General features: G+C 38.6%; 1 non-coding gene across 1 annotated transcript; it reads left to right on the forward strand.

Annotated features, from left to right (window-relative positions):
* Nucleotides 1-8017: 8017 nt before the first annotated feature.
* On the forward strand, nt 8018-8124 carry LOC126789698 (small nucleolar RNA R71). The gene has a single exon (XR_007671611.1). It is a non-coding gene; the product is annotated as a small nucleolar RNA R71 (small nucleolar RNA).
* Nucleotides 8125-10680: the final 2556 nt, after the last annotated feature.

A 10680-nucleotide genomic window follows, 5' to 3' on the forward strand; every position in this document is an offset into this window, starting at 1 on the left:
TCCGATATATCGTTTTACCCATCGACCGATACGATACCGATAAGCGATATTTAGACCATTGATCCTGGGAGACAAGCGCCAAGCATACTTGCACCGGTAAAGGAGGCGTAAACGTTTTAAGGACAGTGTGGTATCACACACATCTCGACTATTTCTTCCATCACCAAATCGTTCGGTATTTTGGTCGAATTTCTTTTTGTGTTCTTGGTTATTACAGATTGTTTGGTTTCTGTTTTATAATTATTTATAATTCAGTTGATTAAATTATATATGCAATATATCACTGTTTCTCTAACAGTGCTTAATAAAATAGGAGTGCATTCTATCTGCGCCTTAGTTTTTTTGAATTATTCTAATAGTTCCATATGTCTTAGTTTTGCATCTTCCTCTGATTGACTCATTGACAACAACAAAAACTGAAGAGAATTTACATTTGGGATATAGGGAAATCTTAGTAGCTGCATGGGCAGTGGCGGATCTTGGATAGTCACCTTGAGGATGCTTGAAGTTCTAATTTATAAACCGAACGATAAGCAAATAGTGAGAATCTCGACGGTGCTTGAAAACCATGAAGTTCTAATATGTTCTCTTCCTTGACTCTTCCAGAAAGTAACAAACAAAAATCAACTCAATCCAAACTCAACATTAGAAAAACCAAAATAATTAAACGAAGTAAAACTAAACTCAAATTACAATTCCATCACTTCATTCACTTGAGATTGCCAAACAGAGAAACAAAAGCCACAAATCCTCAATTTGATATAGGTAGCAAGCCTAGTAGCACCGCGCAACCACACTTAAATCGTCGATGGACGACGGTGGTATTATGGTGGAGCCTGGAGCTAAGGCCCAAGATCCCAAGTGTAATTAGTCAATCTAATTTAGGGATTTGGTTTAGGAATTAGGGACCGTCTTTGAGGTCGGGGAAGAAGACGAAAAGAAAATAAAAAATTTGGTTAATGAATATTATGTGCACGTGTAAAATGGTTAAGTGTGAGTGGAGAAATTGAGTGTGGGTGGATGTAGGGGATGCTTCCACTTAAAAAAAATGTATATTACTTGCATTTTTTTTGTTTTATGATTAGTTGAGGATCCCTTTGTTATAAAGAGGTTCCGCCAATGTGCATGGGTTATGTATGTTTCAACTAATTATTGGTCAATTGTCTCTAGAGAAAGTTGACAATTGAAAGCTTATATAAACTTGACGAAGGAAACTTGGTTGATTTCGGAGACTATGTATATGGGACTACAGGACTACCATGGAAAGTTGATCAAGTTTTGTTATTTCATGTTGGCTATTTTTATTATCGAAACACAAAACAAAAAGGTAATGTATTAGTGTGCAAACCTTCTACACTCAAAAATTTAAGGGGATAACATCATAAATTGTAAAGGGAAATTAGTCCAACATAGACGAAGAACCCCGTAAACATTCAGCCAATATGCCAATGTTTAATTGTGTATGCAACCGATTGCCCCATAATTTTTTGTTATAGAATGAAGAATATGTGAATGTGAACGGCCATTTCGCATGCGCATAGCGTGTGCAAGAAGGCTAGTTTTGATAAAGTCAAAACATTGGTTTTTGGTCGAGAACTAATTTCTATGTAACGAAGTGATGAATGATTGAAATGGCTCAATGTTACAATTATAAAGCCAGTTGAATGTATTATTTTTGTGTGTGGTTGCATTCAGCAATCAACTTTGAATACTCATGAAATTTGATATATCGGGAGCCAATGTCTTGAAGCAAATTTAGTCAAAGTTATAAACAAGTGGTTCTGACGATATTGAGTGTGGCAAAACTTAAATCTATGGTTCTTCTCAGCAAAAAAAAAAAACAGAAATTGTTATCAATTTGGCAAGTATAGAGAAAGAACGCCTAATTATTATCAATTTCGCAATAACTAGCTTTAGTGTTTATCTCAAAAATAATAAGAGCCATTTTCAGGTACCTCCTCATATTTCCAATTCTAGGCTTTGCTCTAACAGAAATTGGGTTTATATTTCAGTCACACTTCGAATTCTAGGCTTTGCTCATTTTTCCAACAACAAGTTGCTCACACTAAACTTCAAATTTAATTAACACGAATCTCAAGTTTAATATGAGTAACGTGTTTGCCAGGTAAACAAAATGATGAGTAAATGAATTAATAACAAAAATAGTTACATTATATCAAAAAAAGTATTTTTATCGTCTCTCTCTCGAGCGCGGCTAGGGTTTCGACGACAAAATCTCCCTTTTCAACCATGGATCTCCATATCGTGAGTTGGAATTGCAGTGTCGTGTGGTGATTCAACAAAAAGGGCTCTTGATGATTGCTCGATTACTCGACATCATTATTTAACCCTGAACACATCATAGTAGTATAAAGCAAGAGGGTATCGTTCACAAACCGGGGATCCAGCCAGGGCTTAGGATCATAACACTTACACGAATTCATAAAGGTTTTAAGGTTTGATGTAGATTTTGGATTGAGTCATAAAAACAGTAAGTAAAACCTAAACTAATATATACATGTGATCAACCAACCAACACATAAACAATCACCAAAACAATTCACATAAAGGGATCGAATCAAGCTCTATGACTTCCTATTAGAATCATGCCGAGACTATGTATTGAACAACCAAGGATGGATCATGCATTTAGGGTTCTAAGCAGTAACCTAAACACATAGACACTTAACACATTCGATCAAAACCAAGCAGCCATAATCGAAATCTAACATGTTCATCTTAATCATGTAATTCCAAAGCCATGCACATTGAATTCATCAAGTATGTCACTTACTTAACCAACAACCATGCAATTCGAAAATCACATAAACAAGAATAAACATGTTCTTAGCATAAGTCTTTAATCCAACAACCTAAATATCATGCTACAAGCATAGTCATAACACTTAGAAATCGAAATTTAATCATACATACATTCGGCAGAAACCAAAACAGAAATTCCATAAAACCAAAACAATTTTCGAATCCTTTATATACATTGAATCAAGTAGCTATTTCATAGACAAAATTGAAACAAGATTGCACAACACAAATCGCAAGCTTCATCAAAGAACAAGAATAAAACCAAAACCGAAATTAAACAAGAGTGAATCATGGTTACACTTTATAAATCAAGCAATCCACAAGTGTAGCCGAGACTTCTATGGATGAAACCTTCTTCACAAGCGTGTTTGAAGGCTATTGATAGGTGGGGAATGATGGAATCGGTTTTAGGATTTCTTGGAAGGGTGAAGGATGAATTCGGTAGAGCTATGGCTTGTGTTTGTGTGTAGGGCTGATGATGTCTTGAATGGAGAGGCCGAGCCTCTATATATAGAGGTTTAGGAAGCCTTCTTGCCGTGCCAAAAGGAGATAGAAACCAATTGGGAAACTGAAATCCTCTTTGTTATGGATTTGATTTATGTACTCCATATCCAACTTGATGTAGGAAACCAAGTCCAATAGGGAGATCACTTAAGGGCTGCATGGCAACAATCTTGGTCCAACTAGGAGTAGCTAGGCCGGCCTCCTCTTCTCCTTCTTCAACTCGAATATGATTTCCTTGTTCAACTAGGAATGCAACTCGGCAACTCTTCTTTCTTTCCAAATATGATTTGTCTTTCCTGAAAAGAAATCGTCGATTAAGGAATAGGAAAGAATGAAAATAGGAAAGTAGAATCCTAGTCGAGTAAGGAATCCTAGCTCAATAAGGAGTTCTAACACTTAGCACAATTTCATCATCAAATCATCTAAATTAGAAATAGCTCTCCTTAGAACATACATATGACAAATATGAACCTAAAACAACTAAATAAGAAGTAACAAAGCATAAGAATAGGGCATATAAACATTAAGAACGTCACACTTTGTGTTCCTATCAACAACCCCACACTTAGACTTTGCTAGTCCCTTAGCAAACACTAAAAAGGAAAATCAAAACATAAAACGAAATCAATACACTAAAGCTAACGACACAACATTCTAATACCTTCAACATTTTGTCTCAGAGATCTTCAAACTCATAGCATCAAGAATAACATTCAATCGAAATAGATAAGATGAATTCAATGGTTAATAAACATGAGATTTCGTTTAACAAGTAAGACATGGCAGAAACAAAGGTGAAATTAAGCTCAACATGTTCAAAACAAGTTCAAATTCAACTCACATAGGATATGCACTCCAAATCTTTCCTCTCAAGAACATGGCATATGCTTCAAAGCTTTTCACACACAAGAGTTATGAACATAGTGAAAATCGAAAACCTCATGAAAGATACCAATCATATGCACAAATGAACCCAAACCATATGCTTACTCATGAAACAAACTCCACAAATCAAGAGCTACTCATTTTAAGAATCATGCGGATCTTTAGAAAAGGGATGGCTAGGCTCGGCATGGATAAATTTTTCAAAGTAAAGGAATCACAAAGGTCATCCTCAAGACTTAGCAGAGCAAAACATCCACCTTATGTCGCCATACTCCATAAAAACAAGGGCCAAATATCATCATATTGGACTCATTCTTCACTTTAAACATTGTGAAAACGAACAAAGGCTAAAGTATAACATTATTGAGCCTTCAACAAATACATCACAACTCCAAATTCACATAAACAAGCATGTATGCCGAATCATCATTCTTCATTTTTTTTCTTCTTTTTCTTTTCTTTTCTTGCCGTGCATCTTGAATCTTTTCTTTTCTTTTCTCACGGCATCAATACATACAATAGCATAACCCTACACTTGAATCAAATCATCACTCCATATTACATCCAAAATCGGCTCTGCCAAGCCTCAAAGACAAGGTAGAGATATAACTATACTAAGCAAGGATATAACATGTTGGTAATGAAAGAAAAGGCTTAACGTAGGCTCAAAGGGGTTAACACTAAGGTGTCCCAAGCAGGGCTCAAATAGGGATATACGGCTTTTTGGCTTTAGTGGTGGAAATCCTAAAAAGATCCAACAATCCTTTTCAAAATCAGAGTATATTATGACACAAAGCTTCGAAAGTTTCACAAAGTAAGTTCTAGCATTCTCTAGTTCATTGCAATTCTATCACAAAGAAACGATCGAACATCCCTCACACTTGTGGGGAGGGGTAAGTGACGTACAAGATCTATTTTAGACTTATCAACCTCAATTCCTCTAGATGAAACAATATGACCTAAGACAATGCCTTGCGTGACCATAAAGTGACATTTTTCCCAATTCAAAACCAAGTTAGTTTCTTCACACCGTTTAAGCACACGTTCAACATTTTCTAAACAAGTTTCGAAATCTTCACCATAGACAGAAAAATCATCCATGAAAACTTCAATTTTAGAACCAATATACTCGGAGAAAATGTGATACATACAACGTTGAAACGTACCTGGGGCATTGCACAAACCAAAAGGCATGCGACGATAAGCAAACGTACCAAAAGGGCATGTGAACGTAGTCTTCTCTTGGTCTTCTTCCGCAACACTTATTTGGTTGTATCCACTATATCCATCAAGGAAACAATAGAAAGAGTGACCAGCTAACCTCTCAAGCATTTGATCAATGAATGGCAATGGCATGTGATCCTTCTTTGTTGTCGCATGGAGCTTCCTATAGTCAATACATACCCTATGTCCGTTCACTGTCCTTTGAGGCACCAACTCGTTATTTTTGTTCTTCACCACCGTGATGCCTGACTTCTTTGGCACAATTTGAATGGGAGAGATCCACCTACTATCCGAGATGGGGTAGATCACGCCACAATCGTGCAACTTGGTGATTTCATCCTTTACAACTTGCATCATTGGTGGGTGAAGGCGTCTCTGACCTTCCTTAGTTGGTTTGGCACTATCTTCTAGCAATATTCGATGCACACACATGGTAGGGCTGATCCCCTTGATGTCGGCTAAGGTCCAACCTATTGCCGTCTTGTGTCGCTTCAACACTTCAATCAATCTCTCTTCTTGTTCCTCATTAAGTGCAGATGAAATGATCACAGGCAATGTATCCTCTTCTCCTAAAAATGCATACTTCAAGTGGTCCGGAAGAACCTTAAGATCAAGCTTCGGAGCTTGCACCACAGAAGGAAGATTCTTGTTAGTAGTTAAGAGAATTGGACTAGGAGAGACAAAGCTTACCTCACGTGCAACCTCAAGAGAGGTCACGTTTTCATGAATGAAGGATGGCACGGCATCTTTAGCTTCTAGCACTGAAATGTTAGAACCATCACTTGTAAATCCGGCCCCTTGGGCAATGGTGAGTACCAACTCGTCATTTGTCAAGGTATCTAGATAGTTATCTGCAAGGGAATCAAGTATGTCAACTGAAAAACAATCACTTAATTCCGAAAGAGGATACCTCATAGCTTCAAAGATGTTGAAGCTAATCACTTCACCATTGAACTCAAAGGTGAGTGATCCACTAAACACATCAATTTTTGTTCGTGCAGTCCTCATGAAGGGGCGGCCCAACAAGATAGGGACCTCTTTGTCATCTGCCTCTGTTGGTTCCATGTCTATGACATAGAAGTCGGCAGGGAAGATCAAGCTCGAAACCTGCACAAGAACATCTTCAACATAGCCCAAAAGGACTTTGTTGGAACAATCAGCCAATCGAATCACAACATTGTCACGTTTCAAATCACCCAGACCTAGGTCCTCATAGATATAATACGGCATTACATTAATAGATGCACCTAAGTCTAGCATTATCTTTTCAAATGTCATGTTTCCGATTATACAAGGGATAGAAAAACTCCCTGGATCCTTAAGCTTTGGTGGTAGCTTCCTTTGGAGCACGGCAGAAACCGTCTCACTCATTGTGACAACCTCCTTCTCTCGAGTCATCCTCTTGTTGGTGCACAATTCTTTCAAAAACTTAGCATACCTAGGATTCTGTTGTATGCATTCAATAAGAGGCATGTTCACTTCCACCTTCTTGAAAATGTCGAGCATGGCTTGATCAGAGCCATCCTTCTTTTGCTTTGCAAATCTACTAGGGAAGGGAACACGAGGAAGATCATTAGTTGAAACCAAACCACTAGAGTTAGGATCCTTACCTTTGTCATGCACGGCATGATCTTCTTTTGGTAGAGGCACGGCATCATTGGCCTTAGAGGAGGCAGGGTCCTTCTCTAAGTCTTTGACATTGCAATTCTCGGCCTCTAGTCCTTTAGAAGGCACGACCTTCTTGTGTTGCTGTAATGGAGCATCCAAGATCCTCCCACTTCGTGTCACCATGGCCTTCACGTTCGGATTAGGCTCAGTTTGGCTCGGCAACTTTCCTCCTTCATGGATCTTGCCCATGAAGTCGATCACTTGTCCCATCTGCTTCTTAAGCTCGGTTATGTCCTTAGAATGAGCTTGTTGACCTGTAACTAATGCTTGAGTAGCAGAGTTTAGATTTTGTTGCCCTTGAGCAAGATTCTTCAAAAGTTCATCATAATTAGGTGAAGATGCATTATTCGAACCATGAACATTAGAGTTAAAGGGAGCAGAACCTTGAGGTACCTGAGGCCTCACAAACAAACCTGAAGGACGAGGTCCTTGACCTTGAGCATTGGATGGTTGAGCATTGTTGCTCCAACGAAAATTTGGATGATCTCTAAGTCCAGGGTTGTATGTGTTCGAGTATGGATCGTACCTAGGCCTTTGTTGCCCCATGAAGTTCAACTCTTCTTCAGTCATCGCACCATTTGGACAATTGTCAGTTGTGTGATCCTTGAAAGAACAAATGCCACATGCTTGAGGGTTGATGCTCGAACCATTGAATGCCTTGACTAGCACATCAAGCTTCCTTTCTAAAGTCGCCATCTGATTCCTTGCATCAACATCATACACCCCACGACTCTTGCTTCCTCTCTTCTCCTTGGAACTAAATTGGCGATTGTTGTCAGCCAAGTCATCAATCAAGGTGTAAGCTTCTTGACCGGTCTTGTTCATGAAGGTGCAGCCACATGCCGAATCCACCATGCTCTTATTGGTGGTGTCGAGTCCTTCATAGAAGAATTGCACCAAGTCATCCAACGAAATACCATGGTGAGGGCACTTCCTTTGTAGTTCCTGAAATTCCTCCCAAGCCTCGTAGAGTGAATCACCATCCTTTTGAGTGAAGTTCTGAATCTCCCTCCTAAGTCTTTTCGTGAGTTGAGCAGGGAAGAATTGCTTCAAGAACCTCCTAGTCATTTCGTCCCATGTAGTGATGATTCCTGCAGGCAAAGAATACAACCAACGTTTAGCATCATCCTTAAGGGTAAATGGGAACAAAAGCAACCTCAAGCCTTCTTGAGAAAGATGATGAATCGATTGGAGCTTGCAAATGTCCAAGAACTCCCTAAGGTGAACATTAGGGTCTTCCATTGAAGAACCAGAGTACTTAGGCAGCTGTCCAAGCAATTGAACAGGAATGGAGAAGTTAGCTTCGTCAGGTGGAGTGAAAGCAATGCATGAAGGTGATTCCGGAGTGGTGGGAATGAATGCGTTCTTTAGTGCCATTGGAGCACCAACACGAATTATGTCACGGTCTGCAATTGTGTCTAAGTCTGAATTGAAGACGAAGGGGAAGGACAGATCTTCCTCTTCTTCTGATCTGGGTGAAGAGTTTAAGATTGAATTGCTTGGAGATGTTTCGAAATTTAAAGGTCTACTTATGAAAGAGTTGTTTAAATCTCTAAGTGCTTGAATTCGATCCTTGAGCTCTTGTGTCTTCTTAGAAAATTCGGACATGCATAGTACCTGTTGTATGAAAGGTAACGAGTTAGCATTGAAGAATACATAATGGATACATAAAATTTGTGCCTTCCCTTAGTCACACACACGCACACTTATTGGGAAGGGCACGGCAACTATGTTGTCAAGTTACAAAGAGTTAGTTCTTTACGTTTACAAGAGTTCATACAATTCACAAGTTCTTTTTGCTATTTCAATGATTGAACGATCGATTGATTCTAAGTTGTAAACCAAGGTGGACGTGCGGCCTAAGTATGGATGCCTAGACACAAGATCAAGTCTTTGTTTCAGAAAGCCTTGCAGCTCAATCAGAGATAGTGAACATGGTAGGACTCATTTGTTGAACTACGGAGAGCGAACTCCCTATCGACTCCATCACCGAGATGTATGTCAGTCATTAGTTCTCTGAGATCCAATTTTGGTCCCATGCACCAGAGTAATAAGAGAGCGTGCTCCTTACTCAGCTGGACTTAACCTCATGTGTTAGACAAATCTCCAAGTGTTAATAAAAGCCGCCCTCGACCTCATGCAAACTCGAGAGCTAGCATGAAGGGTTAAGGCTAATATTAACAAAATGGACTTTACCTATTCCGTTCGATTTACAACCTACAACAATCATTCACTCAAGCACCAAAACAACAACCTAAGATACATTACTATATGTTACACGAAATAAGAATAAGAATATGAATATACAAATGTACAATATAAACAATGAATTCGTAGTAAAAGTCAGGGATCCATCACTTATGGATCCCCGGCAACGGCGCCATTTGATGATTGCTCGATTACTCGACATCATTATTTAACCCTGAACACATCATAGTAGTATAAAGCAAGAGGGTATCGTTCACAAACCGGGGATCCAGCCAGGGCTTAGGATCATAACACTTACACGAATTCATAAAGGTTTTAAGGTTTGATGTAGATTTTGGATTGAGTCATAAAAACAGTAAGTAAAACCTAAACTAATATATACATGTGATCAACCAACCAACACATAAACAATCACCAAAACAATTCACATAAAGGGATCGAATCAAGCTCTATGACTTCCTATTAGAATCATGCCGAGACTATGTATTGAACAACCAAGGATGGATCATGCATTTAGGGTTCTAAGCAGTAACCTAAACACATAGACACTTAACACATTCGATCAAAACCAAGCAGCCATAATCGAAATCTAACATGTTCATCTTAATCATGTAATTCCAAAGCCATGCACATTGAATTCATCAAGTATGTCACTTACTTAACCAACAACCATGCAATTCGAAAATCACATAAACAAGAATAAACATGTTCTTAGCATAAGTCTTTAATCCAACAACCTAAATATCATGCTACAAGCATAGTCATAACACTTAGAAATCGAAATTTAATCATACATACATTCGGCAGAAACCAAAACAGAAATTCCATAAAACCAAAACAATTTTCGAATCCTTTATATACATTGAATCAAGTAGCTATTTCATAGACAAAATTGAAACAAGATTGCACAACACAAATCGCAAGCTTCATCAAAGAACAAGAATAAAACCAAAACCGAAATTAAACAAGAGTGAATCATGGTTACACTTTATAAATCAAGCAATCCACAAGTGTAGCCGAGACTTCTATGGATGAAACCTTCTTCACAAGCGTGTTTGAAGGTTATTGATAGGTGGGGAATGATGGAATCGGTTTTAGGATTTCTTGGAAGGGTGAAGGATGAATTCGGTAGAGCTATGGCTTGTGTTTGTGTGTAAGGCTGATGATGTCTTGAATGGAGAGGCCGAGCCTCTATATATAGAGGTTTAGGAAGCCTTCTTGCCGTGCCAAAAGGAGATAGAAACCAATTGGGAAACTGAAATCCTCTTTGTTATGGATTTGATTTATGTACTCCATATCCAACTTGATGTAGGAAACCAAGTCCAATAGGGAGATCACTTAAGGGCTGCACGGCAACAATCTTGGTCC

Source organism: Argentina anserina, chromosome 3 (assembly GCF_933775445.1).
Source record: "Argentina anserina chromosome 3, drPotAnse1.1, whole genome shotgun sequence".
Classification (NCBI taxonomy): Eukaryota; Viridiplantae; Streptophyta; class Magnoliopsida; order Rosales; family Rosaceae; genus Argentina; species Argentina anserina.